The sequence below is a fragment of the Nannospalax galili genome, unplaced genomic scaffold (assembly GCF_000622305.1).
Source record: "Nannospalax galili isolate Female #2095 unplaced genomic scaffold, S.galili_v1.0 scaffold490, whole genome shotgun sequence".
Lineage (NCBI taxonomy): Eukaryota > Metazoa > Chordata > Mammalia > Rodentia > Spalacidae > Nannospalax > Nannospalax galili.
This window is the reverse complement of record NW_008329666.1, coordinates 2,280,110-2,289,688: the sequence shown is the minus strand read 5'-3', so window position 1 is coordinate 2,289,688 and position 9,579 is coordinate 2,280,110. Positions and strand designations below refer to the sequence as shown.

At 43.3% G+C, this 9,579-nt stretch overlaps 1 protein-coding gene across 3 annotated transcripts in view; it reads left to right on the top strand.

Annotated features, from left to right (window-relative positions):
• Positions 1–293: 293 nt before the first annotated feature.
• Positions 294–9,579, top strand: part of Megf10 (multiple EGF like domains 10) — a 189,588-nt gene continuing 180,302 nt past the window's right edge. For all 3 annotated transcript variants that reach the window (XM_029567413.1, XM_029567415.1, XM_008840931.3), the window contains exon 1: positions 294–1,021. The gene's annotated coding sequence lies outside the window, so the exon portion shown is untranslated. The remainder of the gene's footprint in view (positions 1,022–9,579) is intronic.

The window sequence follows — 9,579 nt, the reverse complement described above, 5'->3', positions numbered from 1 at the left end:
ACCAAGGAGCCGGCTGCGGAGTTCCCAGGGCTCAGAGGTCCTGTCTTCAAGTCTCCCAGGGCCGCCTCCGTGAGGCGCCAGAGGGAGCCATTCCCCAAGAAATCCTGGCGAGGCCGCCCGCGGGGATTCTCCGGGCTTCCCGGGACTGTCAGGCTGTCCCGCCCTCCACTTCGGGTCCCCCTCCTCGCGTCTTCCTCTGCAGTCACTTAGCTGCGGCTTTGCACGTGGTGGCTGGGCAGGGTCACTCATCCCTTCTCTGTTCCACTTTTGCGCTCCCTCGCCTAGCAACCTTGGGGACTGGGAGCGTCGTCCAGGCTAGTGGCCGCTCGGGAGCTGGCCTTGGGCCCCCAAATCCCGGTAGAGGGTCCAGAACACCTTCCGCGGCGGACTTTGACCAGAGGTTCGCACTGAACCTGGGTCAGGACGCAGCCCCGCAGCCTACCGTGCTATCACTTCGCCCAACCCCTGCAGTGATCTCAAGTTTGCCACCTCCGGACAGGGTCACTGACGGTCCCCCCAACTCCCCCGACAAGTGGAAGCCTCCCCGAGGGGACGGCCTGCGACTGGGGTGCAGGAGCCAGGCCGGAAGGATCCAGCAGGTTGCAGGAGGGACTGCGAGAGGCGCCAAACCACAGCCCTCCTCGCCTCCCCCAGCGGCCACTGTCCTGGCCTCAGCAGCTGCAGCAGCCGCAACTGTGAGCATCCCAGCCCGGCTCGAGTTACTGCCTCCTCCTGCAGCATCTCCGGCCAGAAAGAGAAAACCTTGTTCAAGTTGCAGCAAAGACTTCCCCTGCACAGAACCGGGCTCTGGAAGGGCGCTGGAATCTGCCTCCTTTCTCACGTCCAGATCTCTGAGCTTAAGACAAGAACACCCCCCCACCCCTCAAACCGCTTTCTCCCGAGAGTCTGCTTGGTGGCCAGCTGCGCTGTTGGGAACAGATTTTACATCTCGGCTGACTTTTGAGTGAAGGCGATCAGAGGAAAACAGGTCGCACTTCCAATCTCAAGATCTCAGACCCGGGTAAGAGTGGGAAAAACTCAACTTCGGGGCGAGGGCACGTTTCCCCTTAGCCAGGATGCCCCAGTGAAATTAAAGCAGGGTGAGATGAGCCATTTGGGTTGTTTGTGTGCGTCCGGGGGTTTATTGTTACTGTCTGCATTCGGTTTTGTTACCTTGGACTGGGTAGGGGATCCCTGGGAAGACATCCTCATTGTGAAGTTTATTTAGCATATTTTCTGTCCCTGTGTTGCTTTGCCTGTGTTTGTTTCATGTTGACTGTGACATAGTTGAATGTAAGGGAGATTTGCAGGGAGTCTGAGAGTGAAAAGCAATCAGCTTGGGCTTTCTTTTGGATCTGTCTCACTACTCTGGGATCTTGACTTGTTTTCTAAACTTTTCTTTCTTTAGTACTTGATATGCAGCTTGTACAAGCGCAGGACCCGGCTGTCCCTCTCCCTGCCTTCCCAGCGTTCTTTAGGGGTGTCAGGGTTACAGGATGGTTGACAGGCACAGGGTCCTTGTGAAAACGTTTGGTTGGTTCCTTGGGAAATATTGGGATGGTTCCTCAAGCCATGGTTACTCTTAAAGGAAAATTTGTCCCCCGCTGGTCTTTTTCTTTTAAATCCCTTTATTCCAGGACTTTTACCCCTGCTTTGGAAAAATATTTTGTTTTTCTTTTTCTTTTTTCCTTTCTGGAAGTACTTTCTTCAGTGACACTACTGAATAAAAGAAATATGGTAATGTTTTTTCTGTTTCCTTCACAAATAACCTCACACAGTCCTATTTTTTATTGAATTTTTGCAAATTTCATACAATATATCTTGATCATATTTAGACCCCCATCTCCTATCTACACCCCCCTTCCCCATAGTACCCCACCAGATCTCATGCATTCTGTCATATATGTTAAGGCCAGTTGTGCCAAGTTTGTGTCCCCAAATGTCCCTTGAACACTCACATTTTTTAAGGGAGAGTGGAAGCCTGGGATTTTATTGGCCCAAATGACATACTTTCTGTTTTTAGGCAATAACAATCATGATGTGCCAAGGCAGAAAATAACAACCCTTGGGTCTTCTTGCCTTGATTCTGTGTATCCTGGGTGTCTTACTTTGTGTATAATCTTCTCAAATAAAAGTCCTTCATTCCTTAGAGATGAAAAGGCCACAGGATATGATCCAGGACTGCTCTCCTCCTGACTGGAGTGCTCCCAGGGGTCAGCTTACAGAGTGTTTTTTGTTTTGTTACTACAAGGTCAAGGAGCTCTCTTGGTAAACAGGGGCCAGACCATCTGGGTTCAACTCTCCACTCTGCTACTTTGCAATTGTGTGTTTGGTATTGCTTAACTATAACAGAATGATCAAAATAGGCTTACGCTAGAGTCAAAGGAGTTAATACATGGAAGCCCGAACAATTCTGACATGGAGGACTAGGTATTAGCAGTTATCAATATTATTGAGCAGTTATCAATATTATTGAGTTAGCATTAACTGTTGTGTTGCTATTATTATTATCATCAGTAAGTGTTAGTTAATATTTCTATTGGGAAGGACTTTGAAGGCTGATCTCATATGCAGGCTTAACCAATACCTAGGCTATGACGGTTTGCTCAATTTAGTTCACATATGACCTTTGCAGTGCTTTCTGTTGGGTACTTTCGGTGGGAAGGAAGGAGCATGTGGCAGGGCTGGGATTCAAAAGGCTGGGCCACCACTGGACACCATGGGGTGTTTAGAACAGTTTAGAAAGTGTAAAATGTTCACTTAGTTCACAGCCTGAACACTTCCTTAGAAACCCTCCGCATTAGTATAGTTTCTTTATTTTAGTTTTCAGATGTCAACCATTCATTCAATAAACTTTATTAAGCATCTGTTACATTTCAAGTGCTGTTCTAGGTTTTGTATTAATTTCCTTTGTTTCATTGAAACCTGAATATGTGTTGTTGCTTTACGACCCTTTCTCTCCCACCTCATGTGGCACTAGCCTTCTATAAACCAAATCCCAACTTGTTTTAGCTACAAATTTTAATACCTGTTTAAATGCACATAAAAGCACATATCACTGAAGATTTCAATAAAATATCCAGTGTGACTTCAAGACAGGTTTTTTCTGTTTCAGCATTAGTTTTTATGATATGTAGATGTGTTGAGGGGTAGGAGAAGAGTTTTGGTGCTCTTTCTGGCTCTAAAATCCTTAAATTAGTTGCCTTACTTCATTTGTGGCTGATTTTTACCTCCCTCCCCATTTTAAACTATTGTTTTGGGTACATGAACTCTGGAACTTCCATCTTTGCAGGTTAACTAATAATGAGGATAATTAATAAAAAGGGGATGCATTAACTCTGCTTGTATTCCATCAGCTGTTTTCAGGCTTTCAGGGTACCTCACAAATGTGGAGGAAATTTGTTTAAAAATATGAGATTTTCGACTGGGCGTCATGGCGTACACCTTTAATCCCAGCACCTGGGAGGCAGAGGCAGGTGGATCTTTGTGAGCTTGAGGCCAGCCTGGTCTACATAGTGAGTTCTAGGACAGCAGGGGCTAGAGGGCGACCCTATCTCAAAAAGACTATATATATAATGTCATTTTTAGCTATGTTGAAATCACCGATACTTGGTGATTTTTTTTAACCTAGCTAAATGTCAGTTTCCTATGGTTCAACCTAGTCTAAACCCTGGCCCCTCTACCTGGATTCGATGCAGTCAGTCTTGGGTAAGGCTGAGCATGAGGAGGTCCTCAGGTGGTTCTAATGGAAAGTTGGCAGCACCTGCTCATTTCACAGCAGGATTTGCACTCTTCACAACTGTTGGCTTGGTCTGATAAGACATGTCTAAAATACAAATCCGATCATGTGATTCCCTTGCTTAAATCTGGTGGGTCTCTAGATGACAAACATCAGCATCTCCCATGGGCTTGTTGAAAACACAGATCTAGGCCTTCATTCCAGATGCAAGGGCTGGAAATCTACATCTTGAGCAGATTCCTAGGTGAACCTGGTAGAGTGACTTCCAGTCACATTTAGAGAAGCACTGGTTTCTAGCCTAAAGTCCAGCCAACCTCTTTACCGTGGTGCACAAGAGCACATTGGTATTGTCTCCTCTGGGTTGTTTCTCTGTGACCCTGCTTCCCAGCCCTCTAGCCCCCACAGATCTCACTATGTTCCCCAAATAGTCCATACCCTGGGGCTCCTCCATGACCTAACCATATATGTGGTTCTTTCTGTTGGGAATGTCTTTGCCCTTCTTTTGTGTAATCAGCTACCTGCTACCCATTTATCTTTCAAGATACTGTTCAAATCAGACTTCTTCTCTGAAGCTTTTCCTAATTCTCGCCCGTCCAAAGTGATGCATCATGTGAGTTTCCATTCTTCTTTGTGGTTAGCTTTCATAAAGCATCTGTCACATTGTGATCTGGATGCGAATTTCTGGCAGATTGGTGAGTTCATCATTCCTTATTCAAAGACCTTACCCAGGTGACAGGTACGTAGTAGAAAAGAGAGTGCTGAACCAGTTACCATGTTTTTCACTGCGTGCAAAAGTGCTCTATGAACTAAAAAGCATGGGGAAATGTTGGTTATTTTTATTGACACTGACATCTCCACCCGAAACCATCCCAAAGTATAGATGCAGCTCTTCTGTCGCACAAAGAACCTACCATAATGTTGAACATAGAGCATTAGTTTAATAATATTAGATGTTTTTGAAGACCACTTAGGATAGTCTATTGTGGTTTTTTCCTGCTACTGTCTATAAACTCCATAAATCACATCTCACAAATAATAAATTCTGTAACAACTTCTCTACAACTCTTAGTAGATGCATAGGAATTGTCCTCAGATTTTGTGTGCTAAGAAATTAATGAAAGTATCTAAACCCATGCTGTTTTAAATTACAGGACTTCATTTGGAGAACTGAAAGTCACCATATAGATATTCTTTGCTGATAAATAACCGGTCTGGTTATCATTAACCAGTCTAGGAGAGTGAATGTGATGCTGCCCTTGTAACTATCACTGTCCATTTCCATTGATTTCTCTATTTCATTTTTAATGAATTACTCTTCCAGATAAGGAACTATGTAAAGCATTCAAACCACCTCAGTTTCCTACTCAGAGGACAATAAATTATACTTCTCCTCACTTCCAAGATGAGGAAAATAGAATTTCAGTATGGAAAGCCTCATCTGGCTAGATGAATGTGCAGGATATTAGCATCTGTTAAAATCATCTGATCTTTGGGGGCAAGGAAGCCAAGTGCCTTGTCATTGATATCATGTCTGACTTAGATGAGATGTGCAGATTTGGCTAGCTCTAAAACAGCTTCAGGTGATAGTTCCTGTAATGGAGCTTTAAGAAATCTTGAAAATTGTTATATTTGCCCCCCCGCTTTTTTTTGAGACAGTCTCCCAGTAGCCCCAGCAGGCCTGGAACTCATTATGTAGACCAGGCTAGCCTTGAACTCACAGAGATCCACCTGCCTCTGCCTCCCTGGTGCTGGGATTAAAGGCATGTGCTACCACATTGGACTTTTTTTTTTTTTGTTTGTTTGTTTTGAGACAAGGTCTCATGTAGCTCAGACTGGTGTCAAACTTACTACATAGCTAAAAACAGCTTTGAACTTCTGATTCTCTGGCTTCTACTTTCCAAGTGCTGGGATTACAAGTTTGTGCCATCATGACTGGCTTATGTAGTGCTGGGATTCAAACTTAAGACTTTTTGCATGCTAGACAAGCACTCTACCAACAAAATTATATCCCCAGCCCTTATGTTTGTCTTTAAAAGATGTTCGTGGGGGATGGAGAGATGGCTTAGTAGTTAAGAACATGTACTGCTCTGCGGAGGACTCAAGTTTGATTCTTAGCACCCATTTCAGGTGGCTCGCAGCTGCCTATAATTCCAGCTCCAGGGAATCTGACACCTCTGGCCTCTGTGGGCACCTGTACTCACATACATATACCCATACATAGACAGACATACACATACAGAATTAAAAATAATAAAAATAAATCTCTAAAAAACATTTTAGAGGCCCTGGAAATAGAAGCCATGGCCTGAGCATGCTGAGCACTTTCCAGTGACCTCCATACCCTCAGCCTTTAAAAAAATTGTTGATGGAAATAGAAAATAAAAATACACAAATTTAACTAGATTTTAATAGACTAGAACTGTGAAATCTTTGTCTGCGTTCAGGAAACTAATCCTTCAATCTAAATGAAAAATTTTAAGTACCCATCCCCACTGATAATCTTGAGAAGCATAACTTTAAACAATTATTTGTTTTATTTTGTTTTGAGACTACATCACAGTATGTGGCCCCGGCTGGGTAAAACCTTAGTAATCCTGCCTCAGCCTCCCTGGTGCTGGGATTTCAGGTGTGAACCACCATATCTTACTCTAAAAAATTATTTTGACTGAGGAATTCATGACATCCCATGGCTTTGATTTAGAAAATTAATTGGTTTGAGTTTTGGTTTTGCTCCACCATACATAATATATAGTGTGCAGAAATAAATACTATGACTTCTAAGAAAGAATTATTACCATTAAAAATATGTAGATTTGAAAAAATACACCAGGACAGGTAAGGCTGGGTGTAGTTGGGGTCAAATAGGCAGTTCTGAGAGCTGTTCTGGGTTCACTCTAGGAAGAGGACTCTGTGCTTACAGGACGTGTTCTGGCTAAGAGAGGATTTGTAGGGATGGGGCAGCTTAGGTGGGGGAATAGGCTCAGCAGACACATGACAGTAATAAACCATTGCAAAAGGAGTGGTGAGCTCAGAGTTGAGAATCATTTTCCCGACATTATTCTGGGGTCCCAAGACTGGATTCTTTCGGCCCCTCACAGCACTGTGTACAGTAAAGGAACCTTCATATTACACAGCTATTATTTTATTATGTAGACCAGATGTGTATACCCTATGATGGAGGTATAGATGAAAGACTAGTGCTCCTTTCTACCACTGTAGGAATTTACAGGAAGAGGAACAGGCCAGGGCTCACGTTTTCTCTAGTGTCACCAGGAGCTGAACTTACATTTACTCTACCTGTTTAAAGATTATCTTGCCACACGACATACTGTCCCTCAGGCTGACGCTACCTACCTAGCTGAATGTTGCTCTGATTCCTTCACTTTGTCAAATGCCATCAAATACGTGCCTTGGGTAGTTTGCTTTTAAGGTCTGGGATTATGGAAAAATTGTTATCTTAATCTTTAAAGCAAAATATTAAAGACAACCTTTGTAAAATAAAGTTTGTGGGACTGGTGGGATGGTTTAGGGGGTAAAAATTCTTGCTGCTGGGCCTGACAATCTGAATTTGATACCCAGAACTCACGTCGTAGAGAGAACCAGCTACCGCAAAATGTCCTCTGCATGTGTACCTCCTGTATATACACATATACAAAAATTTAAAAATAAATTATTTAAAAGATATGTTGTGTGTAGCTGGGTATCAAACCTAAGAACTTACTGTGTATGCTAGACAAACTGTCACTGAGCTACATTCCAGCTTAGCATGTTTGTGGGATTTTTGGGTGTTGGAGTGGTGGCAGTATTTATTTGTTTGGTTTGCGTTCATCCTGCCTTTGAAACTTTGTCCTGGTCTGTCTTTCCCTGAAGATCCTAACCTCCACTAGGCTGCTATGGAACCCCCATTCTCCCCTTCCTGCCCTGCCTTTCTCTCTCTTCCCTGATGCTCTGCTTTCCAGATTTGTATTATCTTCTGAACTACCATTAGCATCTTACACATTTCTGTCTCCTTTCCCACATTTCTTAGTGCCTTCGTCTTTGCATCTTCTAACTCCTGTACCGAGATTTGGTCACCATGCACAACATCCACAGTATAAAACCCTTTCAAAATCCTCTTTGCCTCTAGTTCATCCTTTAAACAGAAATACAAATTGTTGTTAGTGGTGGTGGGAATGCTTGAATCTGTTCAGCCTGTGTTCTTATTCTTCTGCATCTTAAAAATAACCTGCGGACAACCTTCTCTGTTTTGGTCTGGTGGTGGGTGGGTCCTGGGAGTGTGTATTCTGTTTGAAGTATGCAGATGCAGTTGGTCTGGGGTGCACTAGAATTCTTGTTGAAGTTAGAGTGCCTCATTCAAATAGTACATCTTTTAAAAAATTATTTTATGTGTATGAGTGTTATGTCTGCATGTATACCCATGTCCTGCAGTGCCAGTGGAGGCCAGAAAAGGGTGTTGGATTCCTCTGGAACTGAAGTTACAGATAGTTGTTAGCTACCATGTGGGTGCTGGAATTTGAACCCAGGTCTTCTGCAAGAGCAGCCAGTGCTCTTAACAACTGAGCTGTCTCTCTAACCCAGTATGTCTTTTCTTTTCAATTTTTAATTTTGGTGACTTGGCTGTGGGGGTAGAGGGGTGGGGGATTCAAGGAGAATAGCTGGTCTGTGAGAATCTGTGCCTCTCTTCCCTACTTGGAGGAACAATGGCTGTAACACAACGCTGCTCATGTGACAACCCCAGAAAGGGGCTCATTGTTTTGGAGTTGGCTGATGTTCCACTCTGCTCTGGCTGGCTGTCCAACTGAGCTTGGTAGCCCCAAGGAAACAGACACACTTGAATCAGATAGACAAAGAAAGGAGGTCAAGGCCTTCCACAGTGAAACCACTCGCAACAATGTGTCAGAGGTAGGATTTGGGGAGGGAGAACTTGTTCTGTAGAAGTCTCACTAATCTGCTGCTTGGAGCTGTAGACACAGCACCAGGAAAACACAAATCTGTTGGCACTCTTGTGGGTCTGACTTTGACCAAGAAAGAATTATTTTCTATCAGGTCTCATTGACTTGTCTGATTGTAGAATTTTATTATTTATTTTAAAAGCTTAAAAGGTCTGTCTCTGTCTAATAAGCAAGGCATACTTCTTAGCTTCCTTCTCCAGGTTCATCAAAGACAGGTATCAGGACTGAGTGTGTAGGTGGGTTGGTAGGGTGCTTGCAGAACATGTATAAAATCATGGGTTTAATTCCCAGCATCACATAAACTAGGCATGGTGGCACATGCTTATAATTCCAGCAGTGAGGAGGTGATGTCAGAAGGGCAAGAAGTTCAAGGTCATCCTTGGCTACATAGAGAGAGGCCAGCCTGGGCTACATGAGGCTCTGTAACAACAACAATATAGGTGTGTGTTTTGAAAGTCTTCCTGAATTAAGTCCCAATGTCTCAGAGAAAGATTTCTTGTTTTGGGTAATAATATTATGTATAAGAAATGTTAATAATTCCCATCTGTATCTGGACTTGAATAGCAGTATTGACATGAGAGGGTTTTTGTAGTTCAAAACACAGTTAAATCCACCAGGAAGTTATTGATATGCTTTGGCAGTTATGATGTTATTTAGATACCATCCTTCACTACCAATTTCCAAATAGAATTTCCACGCTTGGGGGAAAGAGTTGCAAATTTCCTGTGAAGATCTAATCCCAAGATCAACAATTGGACACATTCTTTGGGTCAGAAGAAGATTCAAATTCAAGGTCACAGCCTTTGAAAAGGTCGCAGACTTTCCAACAGGATTGTTCTTTTAGGCTGATTACTCCCTTTATGAAAAGTATGTCATTCATTCAGACTT